Source organism: Pristiophorus japonicus, unplaced genomic scaffold (assembly GCF_044704955.1).
Source record: "Pristiophorus japonicus isolate sPriJap1 unplaced genomic scaffold, sPriJap1.hap1 HAP1_SCAFFOLD_130, whole genome shotgun sequence".
In the NCBI taxonomy this organism is placed as follows: Eukaryota; Metazoa; Chordata; class Chondrichthyes; family Pristiophoridae; genus Pristiophorus; species Pristiophorus japonicus.
This window is the reverse complement of record NW_027250967.1, coordinates 1,081,399-1,089,331: the sequence shown is the minus strand read 5'-3', so window position 1 is coordinate 1,089,331 and position 7,933 is coordinate 1,081,399. Positions and strand designations below refer to the sequence as shown.

At 45.5% G+C, this 7,933-nt stretch overlaps 1 non-coding gene across 1 annotated transcript; it reads left to right on the top strand.

Moving 5' to 3' along the window:
• The first annotated feature begins 5,245 nt into the window (after positions 1-5,245).
• On the top strand, positions 5,246-5,319 carry trnan-guu (transfer RNA asparagine (anticodon GUU)). Its single transcript has one exon. It is a non-coding gene; the product is annotated as a tRNA-Asn (tRNA).
• Positions 5,320-7,933: the final 2,614 nt, after the last annotated feature.

Sequence of the window (7,933 nt, the reverse complement as noted above, 5' to 3'; positions counted from 1 at the left end):
GCCCAAAAATTCCGGTTGGAGGCTTCCCGCGGACAATTCCTTTCTGATCGGTGATGTTTTAATCACCCCGCCTCCCTCAGAGTTTAATTAATTGCATGTAATTATTTGAAAAAAGTTTGAATTAAAAAGTTACTTTCCGAACTCGGGCTCCCTCTGTGAATGCCTAACCACTAAACGAGCAGGATACACATTAAATAATTTAATTCCAGATGTAATATTTTCTTTGCTGTTTCACAATAACCAGACCTATGCTCCAAAATCTGTCTCACCGTTTCCCCGGTGTCAGTCAGAGAAGCACATGGGACTAAATCAGTGACTTTGCTTTTTCGACCTGTCTTCTGAAGCGCCGCACGGTCCCACTCCGACAGTCGATGAACTGTTGGGACGTTAGTGCATCCAGGCTGCGGGTGGCCACCCCGAGCGCAGCAGAGGAGTTTCTGCATTAGGTCTGGGTAGAGGCAGTATTTCCCCTTCTCTCTTCCTCTTGTCCATATCCCTCGGCTTTGTTTTCTGGATTTATTCCCCCGGCCTCATTTTATGTGTTTAAAAGGGAACAAAAGATGAAGTGTGCGACACTCTGGAACAATTTCTCTCACTCAAATATATCTATTTAGTGAAGTGAAATAAAGAGCAATTAAAGAATAAGGGAGAAGCCAATGTCGCTCTTTTGACAGGAGAATAAACTCGCCCATGACTGTTCATCCACAGCCAGTTTAAACATAATCTTCCTGCACGGGATCCTTTCACGTGGAAAGCAAATGTGATAACGGCTCCACTGCGGAAACCGCTCTGACCAGAAGTACAGCAGAGGGCATCTGACCAGTGAATGCCTTCTGTGCTGATCGGCAATGTGTTGGCTCACCGTAAACAACTTCTGTCCCTCACTGACAGCTGTCAATACTTCTCCTCTTATACTCAGGGCAAATTAAATGATTGAAGTTCTACAATGGATTAATTAATTATGTTTAAATCAATGAATCTTTTTTTCCACATGAGATACATGTAACTCTTTCTTCTAAGGTTTTAATTTTGATGGAAGTGTAATTTCCCTGGCCGGAAATCGACCCAGGGCCGCGGTGGTGAGAGCGCCGAATCCTAATCACTGGACCACCAGGGAACGCTGCATTGCTGCATTGCTGCATCGTAATGCTTGGTGTCATTATTGTCCTTTTCAATCCACTTGTTTCACACCGAAACACATCGTAACCTTGATCTGAATTTAACTTCACGTGATTCTTTGAAATCACCATTAAATGATTGGGTAAAACCACTCCTTCTGCCACCGAAACACAGCTTCGATTCCAGGTCAGGGCGGTAACTTCTGTAACAGCTTTTTTCAATTGAAAACCTTTTAAAATTGACGACATGCAGCTAATATGAAAAAATAAGAATTCATTTAATCACCGTTAAATAACCGATAACCTTTTTCAGGATGAAATAAATAATAATATAGTTACTGAGGGACAGTAGTATTTTTAATCATTCATTTTCTCTTTACATGTGATGCATTTTTATCCCTATCTCATTTACATGCTGTATGAGAAATTGTAAGTGTTTATGACTCAGTTGTAAAACCATTGATTGTGTGTGTGTCTATTCTTGATAGGAGGAGCACTTGAGACCGAAGTTCCAGTTCGATATATGCATCAATAGAATCAATTTTCACCAGTTCCTTTAACCCCAATAACATAATTTATTTTGATTGGACTGGATGGAGGAACTTGATCCATGTAAAAAATTGTTATCGTTTTACTTGTGCTGAATGTTCATAAAAGTATTGGAGTGGGAACTCACTGGATAACAGCAAAGCTTGCAATGTTTGCGGAATATATTCGTGAAGCCAAAATGCACAATGACAACCCGGAACTGTGCGGCACCGAATCCTCGGGGAAAAACATTAAAAGGCTTCGCCCGGAGATGGGTTTGGATTACCCACCTTTCAGTTACCAGCCGAATGCACTAAACCATTGCGCCACAGATACACACTGCAAGACATGCAAAACCAGTGTGTCAGTCAGTTACAGCTTCAGATTGCTCCGACCGGGATGGAACTTATCCACTCTCAGTTGTACTTTTCCCAAGTAAAGGGTGGGACATTCATTGTGGATGTGTGGAAGCAGTCTGGTCCCGCACACTGCAGACACTTCCATGTCACCACCAACCAGCTCTCCCACAATCGGTGTGATCGACCTTCCAGCCTTCCAGTGCCTTGTCTGTGACGAAGTATGTTGCAAATGTTTTGGAATAGTTGGTTCCATCGTGTAATGGTGAGCCCTCTTGACTTTAAATCTAGCGATCTGAGTTCAAATCTCAGTGAAACCTAAATTCTTGTTGTCCCAACTGCTGAAAATTTGGGACAAACACGTGAAAGACACCTGGTGCTGGTGGGCAGTTTTGTTGCCTTTTTCATTGATGCTTGATCTACAAGTCTAGTTGTCAAATTGTGTGCTCAACCGTCAGTTATCTGCTACAAATCAGCGGAGGACAAATCACTTTGTTGTCGAATGCTGCCTTTGCCTGCACAATGTGTGCTCAGATTATCTGTGCAATATGCATTCCGCAGGATGAATAAAAGCAATTCTTTTTGAAATGCAGGCACTGCATGTTTTGCACTCGACAAAACGTTGCATTTTCTTTTCATTAATTTTACATTAATGCATTGCAATGCCAATGCACTTTTTACGTGGCAAGATCGATAATTAGCAGAGCAGAATGAAGAGGTCACAAAGTTTCTGTTTAAAGAATGGACTCAGTCGAGAATATTTTGTGGATTTTATTTTTCTGAGGCTATTTTCCCTGTGCTGGGGACACCCTGCGCAGATATGTAAAAAAGCTGGTTTTGTTAAAACTCCAGAGACCGCATGGCAGTTAGCTGGGACAAAAGACATGTCAGTCATCCATTGACAAAAGAGCTGTCAGCCAGGAAGGGGGGCCACTGACAAAGCCACTCTAATTTGTAAAGCACTTCTCACCTCCATCTCAGAAGGAGACACAGAACAATGAACCCACCAGCCTGGCCAGCCAAGGAGGAGCTGGGTCTTTACCAACACAAAGGCTCAGAGAGATGCCCAGACTAAGGGCCATCAGCCCAATGCATGGGTGGGATGGCCCATCACTGACTAAGTACCCGTGATTAGAAACAAAGGGGTTTTAAAGATTGGCGGGAAAGATAGGGGTAGCAAGACTCCCAGAAAGACAGGGTCCTTTCCACTTTATTTTTAGCTTGGAGCTTGGTGTGAAGCTTGGAGCTTGCAGCTTCAAGCTTGTGTCTAGAGAGAGCCCCCTCTCCCTCTCGCTCTCGCTCCACCGATCGATGTACCAGAGGAAGGGGCCGCAGTACTGCAGAAGAAGCCACCGAGACTGAAGACCAGGCAGTGACTTCCCACAGCTGAGCTGAGCAAGGAAACGGGCTGCGTGTGGTGGTGAACATGGCCGCGAGTGTCCCAAGCCAGTAACCAGATATCCCAGGCCAGCTGGGTAAGGGCTCAGGGTTTTCTCAGAAGTGAAGCTTTTCAGGGCTATTCTGGGAAGGGTAATTCATTGGTAGGGGTGGGGTTAGAATCCACCAGGGAATTACTGCGTGTTACTAGGTTCATTTCTGTACTGTATGTGTATTGTTTGTAACCGGGATTTTATTCTCCACAGAGACAGTGATTTTGTTTAGCAGTGCATGTTTTTGACAGTGTATGTTAGACCAAATAAATATACTACGATTTATCACGGAAGCATCCCTTTCCATGACTCATTTAATTTACACTCTGAATAATAATTCCCGGATCTAGAACTTTCGTAAGGTGGGGGCGATTCAAACCGTCCGTCTGGCAATTGGGCGAGGATCACAAACACTTACAATATTTACTAAAGGATATACTTGCTTTGGAGGCAGTTCAGAGAAGGTTCACTGGGTTGACTCTGGAGATGAGCGGTCGACTTATGAGAAAAGGTTGAGTAGGTTGGGCCTCTACTCATTGGAATTCAGAAGAATGAGAGGTGATCTTATCGAAACGTATAAGGTAATGAGGGAGCTTGATAAGGTGGATGCAGAGAGGATGGTTCCACTGATAGGGGAGACTAGAACTAGGGGGCATAATCTCAGAATAAGGGGCCGCCCATTTAAATCTGTGATGAGGAGGAATTTCTTCTCTCAGAGGGTTGTAAATCTGTCAAACTCACTGCCTCAGAGAGCTGAGAAAGCCACGACATTGAATAAATTTAAGACAGAGATAGCTTCTTCACTGATAAGGGAATAAGGCTTATGGGGAACGGGCAGGGATGTGGACATGAGTCCATGATCGGATCAGCCATGATCATATTAAATGGCGGAGCAGGCTCGAGGGGCCATATGGCCTACTCCTGCCCTAGTTCTTAAGTTCTTATGTTCTGAATAGCGACACACAAAAAAATGCTTTGATCATGGTTACACCTTATCTTCACGTTTGTCAAACAGTTGGCTCGTTGGTCTCGGGCTGTGATTTCCCTTTGGAGTTGTTCATTGAAATTTACGAGGGGTCCCAGAGGAGCCCTGATATTGCTCGCATATTTTGAAATTGCATCGAACTTTTGCAAAGAAGGACTTGCATATCTGCAGCGCCTTTCAGGGACTCATGATGCCCCAAGGCGCTTTACAGCAATTGAGTTATGTTTGAAGTGTTGTAGTTTGGGGAAAGATGTGCCCAGATCACCAAACATGAACCTCAACTCTTTGCAAAGAGTTTGGTGCAAATAATCAGGCGTCTCAGAGACTTGGACTTTCTTTGAATAAGTTCTGCTTGTACCTGCATTCAAGCTTGAAACAGCAACTGGGCTTCCATCTCACGGGACGTTTGGGGTTGATGTGCGTCGCTTTCAATCTTTGAAATTTCACCAAGCAAAGAAACGGTGAATCCAACTGTCCCTGTAAACATTTAGTTCCCGTTTAATCACAGGAATATCCGCAGTCAGGAGCTGAAAAGGAATTCAAACCTAACACTGGCTTCGGGACAATCAGAATACTTTGTCACAGACAAGGCACCGGAAGGCTGGAAGGTAGATCACACCGGTTGCGGGAGAGCTGGTTGGCGGTGACATGGAAGTGTCTGCAGTGTGCGGGACCAGACTGTTTCCACGCATCCACAATGAATGTCCCTCCATTTATTTGTGAAACGGACCACTGAGAGTGGACAAGTTCCATCCCGGTCAGAGCAATCTGAAGCTTTAACTGTCTGACACCCTGGTTTGGGATGCCTTGAACCTTATACTTCCATCAGTCTCTGTGGCGCAATGGGTTAGCGCGTTAGGCTGTTAACCGAAAGGTTGGTGGTTCGAGCCCACCCAGGGATGTAGTATTTAACTGTTTTTCCCCGAGTATTTGGTGTCGCACAGTCCCAGGTTGTCATTGTGCGTTTTGGCTGCATGAATCTATTCCGCAAATGTTGCCAGCAGTGCTGTTATCCAATTAGTTCCCACTCCAATATTTTATGAGCATTCAGTTCAAGTAAAACGATAAAAAAAATTTTCATGGATCATGTTCCTCCATCCAGCCCATTAGAAATAAATTATGTTATTGGGTTTAAAGAAACTGGTGGAAATTGAATCTGTTGATACATATGCAGAACTGGAACTTCGGTCTCAAGTGCTCCTCCTATCAAGTATAGACACACACACAATCAATGGTTTTACAACTGAGTCATAAACACTTACAATTTTAAACCATTCTCATACAGCGTGTTAATGAGATAGGGATAAAACCTCATCACATGTAAAGAGAAAATGAATGATTGAAGATACCACTGTTCCTCAGTAATTATATTATTATTTATTTCATTCTGAAGAAGGTTATCGGCTAATTAACGGTGATTAAAAGAATTCTTACTTTTGCACATTGGCTGCATGTCGTCAATTTTATCAGGTTTTGAATTTAAAAATGGGTTACAATGCTGGTTGAATTCATGACCCCAAAGTCTTTTTGGGATCATAGGTTGAGTCTCTCTGGTGGTTTACGCTCTCTTGTAGAGCGCCTGAGTTGGGGCTCCAGTTGTTGGGCGCTGGCCTGTGTGTCTGCTGTTTGCGGTGCCTCAGGCCTATCCGGACTGCCCACAGTGACTGGGCTCTCCTCCCTTTGGTTCCGGTGTTCGGTCACCTGTGCTAGAGTGAACTCTATATCATGTTTTTCCTCTGCTTCTTCTATGGGGTTGCTGAACCTCCTTTTTGTTTGATCCACGTGTTTGCGGCAGATTTGTCCATTGGTAAGTTTAACTACCAGAATCCTATTGCCCTCTTTGGCAATCACAGTGCCTGCGAGTCATTTCGGCCCTGCAGTGTAGTTGTGGACAACAACAGGGTCGTTTACACCAATATATCGTGCCCTCGCATTCCTGTCATGGTAGTTATATTGTGATTGGCGCCTGCTCTCAACAATTTCTTTCATGGTGGGTTGTATAAGAGATAACAGGTTTTGAGCGTCCTTATCATTCGCAGCCCTGCGGGTGGAACCCCTGTGAGCGAGTGTGGTCGAGATCTATTGGCCAACAGGAGGCGTGATAAGTGGCTTTGTAGGGAATCCCCTTGGATTCTGAGCATCCCCTGTTTGATTATCTGCACTTTTCGATCTGCCTGGCCGTTTGCGGCTGGCTTGAACGGTGCCTTTCTGACATGGTTAATTCCATTGCCTGCCATGAACTCCTGGAATTTAGTGCTTGTGAAGCACGGGCCATTGTCGCTGACCAAGATGACCGGTAGGCCGTGGGCGGCGAACATTGCCCGTAGACTTTCTGCCGTGGCAGAGGATGTGCTTGAATTTAAAATGTCACACTCGATCCATTTGGAGTGGGCGTCTACTACAACCAAAAACATTTTTCCGATGAAATGACCTGCGTAGTAATCATGGATGCGTGACCAAGGCTTGGCGGGCCATGGCCAGGGGCTAAGGGGGGCTTCCCTGGGCGCATTGCCCAGCTGGGCACACGTGTTGCACCTGCGAACACAAACTTCCAGATCTGCATCTATCCCTGGCCACCAAACGTGTGACCTGGCAATTGCTTTCATCATGACAATGCCCGGATGCTCATTGTGGAGTTCTCTGATGAACACCTCTCTGCCCATCTGGGGCATGACTACACAGTTTCCCCACAGTAGGCAATCGGCCTGAATCGAGAGTTCATCCCTTCCCCTGTGAAATGGTTTAAATTCCTCAGGGCATGCCCTGTACCTGGCTGCCCAGTCCCCATTCAGGACACATTTCTTGACTAGAGACAATAGCGGGTCTCTATTTGTCCAGACTTTAATCTGACCGGCTGTCACAGGTGAGCCTTCACTTGCGAAAGCTTCAACAGCCATGACCATCTCAGCGGCATGCTTGGTAGCCCCCTCAGTGGTGTCTAGTGGGAGCCTGCTGAGTGCATCGGCGCAGTTTTCAGTGCCCGGTCTGTGCCGAATTGTGTAGTCATAGGTGGCTAACGTGAGTGCCCACCTCTGTATGCGGACCGATGCGTTTGCATTTATGGCCTTGTTGTCGGCCAAAAGGGATGTTAGGGGTTTGTGATCTGTCTCCAGCTCAAATTTCCTGCCAAACAGGTACTGGTGCATTTTCTTTACCGAATATACACATGCAAGCGCCTCCTTTTCTATCATCCCGTAGCCCCTTTCTGCCTGGGACAGACCTCTGGAGGCATAAGCTACCGGCTGTAACTGACCCTTGGCATTGACATGCTGCAACACACACCCGACACCATAGGACGACGCATCGCACGTTAACACAAGTTTCTTACATGGGTCATATCGCGTTAACAGATTGTTGGAACATAACAAATTGTGTGCTCTATTAAAAGCCCTTTCCTGGCTGTCCCCCCAGACCCATTCGCGACCTTTGCTTAGGAGCACGTGTAGCGGCTCTAGCAGCGTGCTCAATTTGGGAAGAAAGTTACCAAATAGTTCGGGAGCCCCAGGAACAAACGCA